General features: G+C 39.5%; 1 protein-coding gene across 2 annotated transcripts in view; it reads right to left on the reverse strand.

Moving 5' to 3' along the window:
* b4galt2 (UDP-Gal:betaGlcNAc beta 1,4- galactosyltransferase, polypeptide 2) overlaps positions 1-12,199 on the reverse strand; it is a 623,387-nt gene that overhangs the window by 477,156 nt on the left and 134,032 nt on the right. Inside the window, exon 1 of one of the 2 annotated variants that reach the window (XM_051933145.1) lies at positions 9,577-9,698. The exons of the other annotated variant lie outside the window; for it this stretch is intronic. The gene's annotated coding sequence lies outside the window, so the exon portion shown is untranslated. Of the gene's footprint in view, positions 1-9,576; positions 9,699-12,199 lie in introns of those variants that run through there. 2 annotated transcript variants of the gene reach the window in all.

Genomic DNA, 12,199 nt, shown 5'->3' on the forward strand with positions numbered 1-12,199 from the left:
TTCAAAAATCCACTTTCTAACACTTTCATTTGTTCTAGTCAGGGCTACAAAAGTCAGAAAACAACTATGTAAATGATCGACAATATATTTTAAGACACACTCGCACACACTATGCTAATTTAGAATCATGGATCAATTTAATAACATGTCCTTCTAGTGAGGGCAGAAATCAGATAACCTTGGATTCCTAACATTTTTATATTAAACTAGCTGTGTTACATGGCTTTGTCTGGGAAATCTCATAAGACAATGAGGGTCAGTTATAGTGCCATCCGTTAATTGGGTGTATCAGAAGTACTATGTAACTAACTAAGTGCTTTCCTGCATACAATATTTATTTGTTTTTTTAAGCTAATAGCTAATATTATTGGCAGGCAGTGTGGTATGGTGTAGTGGTTAAGTGCTACGACTTCAAACCCAGCCTGAGGTTGAGGGTTCAAATCCTACTACTGATACTGTGTGACCATGAGCAATATGTAAATGTTGTAAGTCACCTTGGATAAAGGTACAAGTCAAATAATAAATAATATTATTATTAGGTCACTGGAGCTGCTTAGTCAGCCAAAGAATTATTCAGCAAAAGGGTGTCAAGAAACTTTACTGAGGCTCCTTTATACCAACGGCAATACACCCCATAAGGCCTCTCTGTGATTGGGACCGCCAAGTCACAAGTTTTCTTTTAATACTTTTAATTTTTTTCTTCCTTTTTTAGTCATTCTGCTGTGTGTATACATATTTATGTATTTATTTATTTATTGAAAGAGCTTCTGTAAAAAGCCAAATTTCCCCCACGGGACAAATAAAGTTCTACCTAATCTAATCTAACCTAATCTGCAATATTTCTCTTTGTATTTTTCAGCAGTTGTATATAATCCCCCTTTAAAGTCCGCAGATGTGAATGTATATGCAAAGTAGTGCTTGATATGGTTATATATAATGCAAATGGTGGTATCCTATGTGTTACACTAATGTATTAATTTAAAGGGTGAGAAATGTGAAGCAGTAGCTTTAAACGTCATGACACAAGTTCTGTGGCATCCCCTTCAAAAATTCAAATTCAATTTCAAAATCTCCACCATATTGTGTCTGAGGAAAGTAACTCGATGCAGGGCAGCACTCATAACAATTAATGGGAGTCTGGAGACAAGTCCAATTGACAACTGCAATGTTTTAAACATCTTCAATATACAGGTAGTCCCCAGGTTACGGAAATCCGACCTAAGACATACGAACGGGGCCGCAGCTGCGACGCACGTGCCTCAGTAACTGCCACTCTGTCATCTTCGGCCCGGGGCCGCTGCAAGCGGTGGCTGGACGGAGGCTGGAGGGGGTCTATTTCACTGCTCGCGTAGTGTAATTTCCATCGGGCGGCTCCTGGCAGCAAGCGGTTTCACTGCCCGCCCACCACACATGGCTGCCCTGTTCATTCTAGGTGGGTGGCTGGTAATGCTGCAAGTGGTGACCCTGTTGTGGCTGAACGGAGGCCATTGAGGGTGAACGGGGAAGTGGTAATTGTAGTGTGCCTCAGATGGCTGCGTGTTGAATGGTGGCGGTGGTGCGGTGGACACTGCAGGCAGTATACTGTAGTGGAGGTGACTGTGATGTGAGCTGGTGATGAACCGCCCCTCGCTGCCCCCATTCATTCTCAATAGCAAGCCTGCTTGTACTGTTACGCACATAGCAGGAAGTTGTCTCTCGTCAGTACAGGGTGGTCCAGATCTAATTCTAAAGATCCAGATCTTCTGGATGACTTTGATTTATGCGGGAACAATTCCAGTTCGGCACGAAGACGATTCTTCGTGTTGTCAGTTTGCACATTTCTTGATGGTCCGGGATTATTCAGGTGATTTTCTATGTAATAAACTGAATAAGTTATAGCATAATGAAAACCGCATAATTAGATCTGGACCATCCTATACATCAGACGTGTTGACGACTGGTGCCTAACCTGCTGTGATAGTGTGTACAGTGCTGTACAGAAGAGCTCATGTTAACCTTTTGTCTTCACCCTTCAAGAATGTCTCTGAAACACAAATATGATGCAAGTGCTGGTGATACTGTAAAGACGAGAAAAACCATCACCATTGAAAATAAAGTAGAAATAATAAGGTCAGAAAGAGGTGAAACTCCATCATTCATTGGCAGAGCATTTGGTTACAGTCGGTAAACAATAACATTTATTAAAGTAATGTACCTGTTCCGACTTACATATAAATTCAACTTAAGTACAAACCTACAGTCCCTATCTCGTACGTAACCCAGGACTGCCTGTATATAAGAACAATCAGAAGCAATTGTGAAGGACAGCCGGGTCCCATGCCTGGCAGGGACGCCCCTGCTGCATCTGTTCCGGGGGAGCAGCCACGGACACTTCAATACCTCCCCCAGGACGCTTGGTGACAGCCTCCCTGGCGAACAATGATTCCCCAACCTGGCGCATGGCTCCATGGGAGATGGAGTCCTCCACAGCCTGGTTGGGGGCTCAGATGGCCGCTAGGAGGAGCTGCATGGAGTCTGCAGCCCGGCTGGTCGAATCTTCAGCCCCACCTGGAAATGCAGTTAGGACCAGGTGATCAAGCACCTGGAACGCTTCCGGATGGGGTATAAAAAGGGCCAGCCACCACCACTCAGGGAGCCAGGGTCGGGAGGAGGAGGACTATGCTTGCGAAGGAGTGGTGGGAGAGGAGAAAAGAGTGCTGCTGTTGTTGTTGTTGTGTGGAAAAGAGTGCTTTTGGGACTGTGTATTGCCTGTGGGTCACGGGGAAGACGTGTGCCCACGGGTGAAGAAGAAACATAAAAAGTCCTTGTTTTATACGTGCCTCTGTGTCCTTCTGTGCCGGGTCAGGCGCATATATAGCGCCTTTTCTACACAATAAAAGAACAGTCTGATGCAATATAATCAAAATTGTATAAATGCATTGCCTTTTATAGGAATATACTCTTCACCAAGGTCTGGTATACAACTGGAATGAACAACCCTTTTGTTGCCAAAATACAAGTCACCTTTGAAAACAGGCAAAACAACATACAACATAAACTACAAGGTACATCCTCTCTAGGTCAATATAATATTAAAAAATCCTGAGACGAGACAAGACTTTTTTCAAGAGATTTTTTCAAGTCTCGCGAGACGAGACTTTGGCAATGACATTTTTTCAAGTCACACCCTCCTTTCAACCATATTCAACCACGCACACAGTCCTCTCACCTCTCATACATGTGAATGCTTTTGACAGACACAGTTCCTGCTCTCTCAGCTCTTATAAATTTTAACATTTTCCTCATACTCCTGTTCTCTCAGCTCATAATAATTTTAGCGTTTTCCTCACTTTAAGTTCCCAATTAAAGAAGACTTATTATGTCCAAATCTTATTGAAGAATTTCATCACGAAGGGTTATCAACAGAAGAAATGAATACACGGGCAATCCTAGCACCGAGAAATAGTGAAGTCAAATGAATTAATGCCAAATTTGACAATCGGTTACACAGCAAATTGGTTAAATGCCTATCAATAGACTCTGCTGAAACAGTTGGTGGTGATTGTGCGGAAGATGAAAACATCAACTTACAATATCCCGAAGAATATTTACAACTGTCTTCCAACGCACAAATTACTGTAGAAAGAAGGATGTATCCAAGAAAGCGAATACAGTACGTCCTCCGCAGATAACATTACACAACAAAGGAGATCTTAATATGCCATTGGTATTAGAATATTAAATTTCCCGTTAGAATAGCTTTTGCAAAGACAATTAAAAAATCTCACAGACAAACATTCAAAAAAGTAATTTTATTTATTAGAGAGAAAGAAATGAAATTTAATCACGGGCAGTTATATGTTGCATTGTCACGATGAAAGTCCAAACACAGAATTAAAATTCAATGCCATATTGACAAAAATTTAATTCCAAAAATTGTTTTTATTGAAGTTTTACAGTAAAAGTGTAAGTTTAAAAAGTATTTGCATATTAATATCAAAGCCAAACAGAATGAAATCATATTACGCAACGAATAACTTTAATGCAACATAAAACATAATTTACTTTTAAGTTACAGGTAAAACTCCATTACAACGAATATCTTTACAACAAAATTTTCATTACAATTTAGTATTTTTATGGTCCCGACTGTTTCCCCATATGACACGAGTTTATAGAAATCTCTTTACCATGAAATACATTCGGCAGATACTTTCATTACAACGAAGTGCCCAAAAGACCTTGAAATGCTTGAATGAATCATCCACAGAGCATTTAGTTCTGTGGTCACAGCTCAGTTGTGCACAACGATCCCCAAACAGAAACATTGTATTTTTTTCTCTTTCTTCGAACTTTCCTCGTACTGTTGTTTGCTGTTTTTGTTTTCTGTGGTTTTCAGTGATACATGTTGCTTATTGCTCATCAACATTTGAACAACATCCATTGGAATTTAACTTATTGTCACCATCCTATAGAAACGGCAAACACGAAAAAACAATAACAGTTCATATTAGAAAAAAACTTTACATTTTTGCAGCTCTCGATTGCGGCAAAAAAAAAAAAAAAGACGTTGCCAGCTGTGCTGCGGCTCTTCACTGAAACAAACAGAAAAGATCTCGATGGGTGGTGCAAGGAACATTGTAAATGAAGGGAACAGTATTACTTGGCCACTAACCTGGCCACAACCCTGCCTGACTGCTGTGTCCGTGTATAGGAGAGTAGCAGATCATGCTACAATAAATAACCGTGCTGTTCCTGTTTCAAGCTGAATAAAGCTGGTTTTGCTAAAGTACTGAGACTCTGCCTCGTGTTTTGGGGTGCATTATGTGAAAGTGTATTATCGCAAGGAAATGCTGAGAAAAATTCTCGTCAGCATAACTTGTAGACAGGAGGAGATTAAAATTAACGCGAAAGAAGCAATTGAAATGATTGCAAACGCCTGGAGGCAAGTTAAAAAAAGCACTATAGTGACAAATACAGAATCTCATTACTATGAAATTTTCATTACAACAAAATATTTTTTAGGTCCCTGGCAGTTAGTTGTAATGGAATTTTACCTGTATTATGTTTTACTATTTTTAATATGATTAATTACTCACTGTAATGTAAAATAGTTAGTTCTATTAGGCATTTGTAACAATTCCCATGAAAATAACAATCTGTTAAAATTGTACATCCACAGCGGCAGAAAAGAGGCTAATGCATAGCACAGACCTAGGGGATGGCAAGCGAAGCGAGCATAGGGCAAAGCACCCTAGTATACAGTGATCCCTCGCTATATCGCGCTTCGCCTTTCGTGGCTTCACTCTATCGCGGATTTTATATGTAAGCATATTTAAATATATATCGCGGATTTTTTGCTGGTTCGCGGATTTCTGAGGACAATGGGTCTTTTAATTTCTGGTACATGCTTCCTCAGTTACTTTGCCCAGTTGATTTCATACAAGGGACGCTATTGGCAGATGGCTGAGAAGCTACCCAACTTACTTTTGTTTCTCTCTCTCTCTCTCTCTCTCTCTTGCGCTGACTTTCTCTGATCCTGACGTAGGGGGTGTGAGCAGGGGGGCTGTTCGCACACCTAGACGATACGGACGTTCGTCTAAAAATGCTGAAAGAGTTGCTACCTTCTGTGTGCAGCTGCTTCGTGAAGCGACATGCTGCACGGTGCTTCGCTAACTTAAAAGCTCAAAGGGCACGTATTGATTTTTGACTGTTTGTTTTCCTCTGTCTCTCTCTCTCTCTTTGTCTGCTCCTGACGGAGGGGGTGTGAGCTGCCGCCTTCAACAGCTTTGTACCGGCGGTGCTTCGCATACTTAAAAGCCAAACAGCCCTATTGATTTGTTTGGTTTTCTCTCACTTTCTGACATTCAGTGCTCCTGACGCGCACTCCTTTGAAAAGGAAGGTATGTTTGCATTCTTTTAATTGTGAGACAGAACTGTCATATCTGTCTTGTCATGGAGCACAGTTTAAACTTTTGAAAAAGAGACAAATGTTTGTTTGCAGTGTTTGAATAACGTTCCTGTCTCTCTACAACCTCCTGTGTTTCTGCGCAAATCTGTGACCCAAGCATGACAATATAAAAATAACCATATAAACATATGGTTTCTACTTCGCAGATTTTCTTATTTCTCGGCTCGCTCTGGAACGCAACCCCCGCAATGGAGGAGGGATTACTGTATATATATATATATATATATATATATATATATATATATACATGGTTGAAAATAGTTTTACTGTCAAATAATGCAAAGTGTACACGACTGGGTTCATCAGGCGTACACATGTGAAATAGTTTTGGTGCAGTGAGTGTGTACGCCTGATGAGCCCAGAATTAGGGCGAAACACGTGTTGCGTACTCTTTGCATTATTTGACAGTAAAACTATTTCAACCACTCTATGATCTGCTTCTTGCAACTGAAAGAGGGCACCGTGGTGGATGTTAGCCAACTTGCTGACCAACCACAAGCGTTACCTGGTAGGTAACCACCCATACAATCAGATTGTGATTCAGAGTATGAATGCTATGAATATATATATATATATATATATATATATATATATATATATATATACTGTATATATATAATGCCCACCGGGTGTGCTCCAGCTCCCCAAACGCTCAACACAACGAGGCTTGGACACAAGTTACCACAAACAAAGCCTTTTTAATCCATATGAAAAGAGTTTCCCACACCACACAACCATCTCTCTGCCTTCTCTCCTCTACTCATCCAGCAAGTTTTGTCCACCTCCTTCCAAATGTGGCTCTCAGACTGAAGCGGGGCAGCTCCCTTTATACAAAACCCGAAAGTACATCCGGTGTCCCAAAATCCTGTCCTAAGAGCAGTTCCAGGTGAGGCTGAACCCCAACCAAGTAGGGGTAGCAAGTTCTCTCTGAAACCCCTGGTGGTGCCTATGGAATATTTATACTGTATATATGTATATTTAATAATAATACTCAAGGTGCATAACAAAGAAAACATTGAAAAAATATACCCAAAGCTATTCTACCATACTCATTAAGTGTATTATCACTGCCTTTTACAGTGAATACCCGACACATAAATTAAACAAGTCAATAATAAAAAAAATTAAAAGCTGATATTATTGGGGTAACAACAGACAGTACACACTTTATTCTGTTGTCTCTCTTACATTTTGAGTCACGGCTCACAAACACTAGGGTGACAATTCAATTAACTCCAGTATGTACCAAAACCAAACTCAATAATACATCACTTGGTCTTTAGAGATTTGTAAAAAGATTTAGTTCATTACATTTTTCAGCTTTGCTATAAGGACAAGCCAAATATATAAAAAACTGTGTGGGATTATATTTTTTCAAAAGGCATACAGTCTAATTGTTTTGAACACTTGGTTTAAGCATCAATCCATTTTAAAAACTTTGATTTTTTTCCATTACAATTTAGGACAACTGGAGTCTATGCTGGCAGTGTTAGTCATACCAGGCAATAATAAACCCTGGATGGGATGCCAGTCTACTAAAGAGCATAAGCATGCAATCAGCTACATCACTTAAAATTGGAAAATGTAGTGTGACCATACAGAAAGCATTTAGGATTTAGAAGAAAACCCAAGTACCTGAGAAAATAGCACAATACACCAAAATAACAAACCCAGAAACCCTGTATAGACAGTGTCTGTGCCAGGACTTGAACTCAGGACTCTGGAGCTACGAGGAAGCAGCACTACATATTGTACCAATAGGTCACCAAAGTGCTAATATGACAAAGATGAAATGATGATAATGACTGGTATCTATCCAAGAATTATTTTGATAATTGTATGGTGAATCTTAAAATTTTAATGATATTAATTCAATTGAAATATTTTTGTTTGCCAATTTATTTTTTGATATGGGTGCATGTTACATTAATGGGCAGTTCAGTACTGGCTGTGATCTGTGTGTATAGGTTTGCACATCCCATCTGTGCTTCGTTCCTTGCCTTGTGCCTGATGCTGCTCAATCATGTTCCAGCTCCTAATAGGTCCTTCAGCGAACTAGTCAATAAGCAAGGAGCCGCTAGTAAAGCCCATGCTACATGCCCTTCCATTTTGGGTGCATTATTTTTGAGTGAACAGAAAGGACAAGGGCGCAACAGTGGCAGCAGCAGAAGAAGAAGTTGCGCGGCTCATCAGGAGACCCCTGTGCACAATAAAGATATTTCTACTGCAGGCTCCTCCTATGGAGATTTTCTTCTCCCCCTTTTTCTCCTTTTCATAATCACAGCCTCATTGTAGCTGTAGGAGGACCTCTGCACCTCTTGTAATAGAAAAGTACAGCCAATTCAGTGGGCGGATCACATGATGGGCATGCAGTGTTGGCGGTACACTGACAGGGCAGAAGAAAAAAAAAACGCAGCGCGCTGGGTTCAGAATGTGCGGACGCTTAAATTTCAAACTTGTGTCTCTGCGAATATTGAACAGCTGCAGGAACAAGACTAAGACTTTAAATGGGTAATGTTAGATGAGATTCTTCATGCTATGGCTACGTGCCGCCATTTGTACGACCAAAATTCTTATACAGCATTCAATACCGAAACAGGAAGGTTGTTAAGTGAGCAGTGTCTGTATCTTTAACTTTTGTTCAGTTCTTGTCATTTGACTGGATGCTACCCATGTGCCTAATCTCACCTTCACTAGCTGTAACTACATGGCTGAAGCACACCCATGTGCAATAATACCGACTGCAGCAGGCAATATCTTTTTGAAATAACTCACTAATTATTACAAAATAGCAATACTTCTGCACAGCAACGCAGTACTGTTGCATAATAACACAACAACAACTGCAAATAAAGCAATTTTTTAATGCAATAGTTTTGAGAAATAATGCAATAAAAATATTTTTTTGAGCGTGTGAATTTTTTTCGTCTGTACCAATTGATTTCCTCTCACAGAATCCACTTAATTACTGGATCATACACAGTTTCTCTGAAGAGGCTGCACAAGCATGCTGTAGCAAGCTGATGTCCTGTTTAGAGGGAAGTCTGCCTCAGGTATTATAAATTGCTACTATATAGGCACTGATACGCAGCCACCTTGAACAGAAAAATAGTGTACTACAAGTCCTGAGAAAATGAATCGATAAGTTAAAGCAGAAACAAATAAAGATAAAAACCTAGTGATGCAATTGAATAATGCAAATAAACATTTAACAACTAACTGCAACAGACGTAGGATCATCTCAGCTACTACATGCAGAATGCTTTACTGTTTCCTCGTGGTCAAGCAATTGGATGCATGGTACACTTTCCACTCATTGAACTGTTTTAAAAATCTCAAAGCTGCAAAGATTTTGTAGCATATACTACATATTGTTCCTTAAATAGCCAGTATTATTTTATTATTTCTGAAAAAAATTTTTTTTTTTCAGTTAAAGGTAATGTTTACCATTATTAACCATATAGGCTCTTTTAATGCTTCCTGAAGTTTGAGTCCGTACCTCATACCATGTTTTAAAATAGTACTTATATAAAACGAAATACTATAATAAGCTTAATCTGCTCCCATCTCCCAACAGACGCACACATTCAACATTAAAGCCCATCTTACATACATTATAAACATACCGCACTCAGTCCCATGGCCGTAGTAGTCCTTGTAAACTGAAAGTCAGCACAGTTTTTCTCAGCAATTATTTCAGGAGTTCAAAATGTATATAAATTTTCTTCAGCTTGTGTTTTGACATGCAGAAAGTAACAATGTATCAGTGCCTGACTGCTAAAAAGGGTGATGTGAAAGGGTTCCCAGTTAGCAAGAACTTGCCAGGGGCAATGACACCACCAAGGTGGCAAAGACAGAAAGCAGTCCCAAGTGAAACATCCCGAGTAGAAAGACAGAGACTCACATTGGCAGGGGGTAGAGCAATCAAACATGCCGATGTAAGAACACGGTAACCACTAAAGTGCAGTAAGCCCTGCAGGTGTACTGGGCATTCTAGAAGGACAAAAAGCAAAAACATCAGCACACATTAAAAAATGAAAGAGGGGCAGTGTGGGTGGAGACAAGTAATACTTCCAAGGTCATGGCAGGCAGATGACCTAACACAAGTAAGGAAAGTGTGAGTCACTTCATAAAGAAGAGAGTAAGACTAAGAGACGGAACAGGCTTGATGGGCACAGCACTTTGTCCCAGGCTGGAAGATACTGCACCACTTTTCACACTTCCCTTTTAAGACCTAATTTATAAGAGCTGCCTAGATAAGTTCTTGCGTTCTGATTCTTGTGACATTTTATCCCCATAAATGTATAGATGTGATGGAAATCAGAGTGGCTGTATTCCCTACCTAAAAAAAATATTGCATTCTAGTCGTAGTATTTTATTTATATTCTAGTTGTAAGCACTTGGAGCCTGTAGGCAATGAAGAGAACTACTCGGGAATGAATTTTAGGTAAACTTAACCAAAAATAAAAAGAGACTGGGTCTCACCTCCTCTCCTGTTATGGGACACTATAGAGTTAACCACATATCCAGAACAGACACCTCTGCAGACCCATTTCAGATCAGGAAGGGTAACTTAGTTGTAACCAAGTGTTATGGTGTATAAAATCTACATCTTATTCTGTACTATATTTTGCTCAATCCCAACAAGATGAATTCAGATGTAGGAGGCATTATAATAAAAAAGCATATCCTCTTCCCTTACACCTCACTTTTATAACAGTTGTTCACAGCTTAGTGCTAATTTGGTATTACAGCCTGGGAAAGGAAGATTGAGCTGACACCTCAGGCTATTGATTACTTTATGGATGGACATCTGGGACAACAATTTGGTTTACAGCCTGGTAAAGGAGGACATGAGGCAATATCAAAGAACTTTTTTATCTGGGAAAATTCATCCATCATACAGACAGCCAGCCAATCACGTGCATGGAACATTCATGTGTTGTGAAACCACGGCATGCAACTTTATAATAAATATGCCTCATTTTGAAAGCAATGTCAGAAGAAGAAGAGAAACAGCAACGACAGAAGAGCGACGTCAGAGAATAAAGCAAAGACACGTGTGACCAGTTTTCATCCGAATATATTCATTTTCATGAATATTGATTGCTAAATCAAGCGCCGCCCTGGGACTTTCATCCTTGACATCACTGATTCCTTTCAGTAAGCTTTTTAAGACTATTTTATCCAGACTTTACTATCGATTTTATTTTCTATTACTTATTATTGTTCTTTAATAAATAGTAACTTGTTTTCATCTTTCTATGCTTTGTCTTAATGTCTAGAGTGATTGAAGTAATAAGGTAGATTTCTTTGAGCACCTGGCGCAGCTGGAGATTTTGCCATTAGCTCGGTGCTGCTGGGTTTTTAAGATTGAGAGTGAGAGCTCCACTCAATAGTAGGAACAGTACGAGAAGAAGGTATTCTTGGCTGATAAATGGCCTATAGTCAAGGATGCTGAGTCTTTGTATGTTTTAATATTTTCTTGGAAATCAAAGGTAATATTTAGGTTTGAGGTCTATTTAAAACATCGTATGCTGTTCATGCCAATAATAAATAAGTCTCTTGATGTGCTGAGAGAGTGACAAGTTGTGTTACTCTTATAGCACTTGTGTGGTTTTAAGTGCTAAAAGTTAGCCAACTGTGTGTGTGTGTTATTTGTAGGGCACTGTTGTGGTTAGGGTCTGAGTGTGTGTGTATCTATGTATGTGTGTGTTATTATTTAGGGTGCAGGAGAAGACCAATCCAATAACGAACTTGACAAGAAAAAGGGTAAATAGACAATAACACACCAAGCTACAATAAAATATGTGAGAAAACGGCCAGTACGTATACCTGTATATACAGGGTGAGTCAAAATTATGTTAACATTTGAATGGCGAGAACTATTTATTCACAAAACATACTTCATATGCACAAGATGATTTACGGGAATGTCTGAAACTGTTCACCATCATGTTCAACACATGTACCATATGTGGCATATAAATTATCCACAAAAATTGTATATAAGTATATACATAGCAGTACCATTAGTGTTAACATAATTTTGACCAACCCTGTATTTTTACAAAAATATAGACAGATATATTGATATATTGACAGATATATATATAATGTTACACTTGGTGCCACGGCCCACCTGCCAAGTTGTTTTGACTGCCTAAGGTAAAGTGTTCTCTGATGGAGAATCGCAGGAATCGTGGGGTAGAGGAGTCCGTTCATCGGATAGGCTGGCCCAGCTCTGTT

Source organism: Erpetoichthys calabaricus, chromosome 10, assembly GCF_900747795.2.
Source record: "Erpetoichthys calabaricus chromosome 10, fErpCal1.3, whole genome shotgun sequence".
NCBI lineage: Eukaryota > Metazoa > Chordata > Cladistia > Polypteriformes > Polypteridae > Erpetoichthys > Erpetoichthys calabaricus.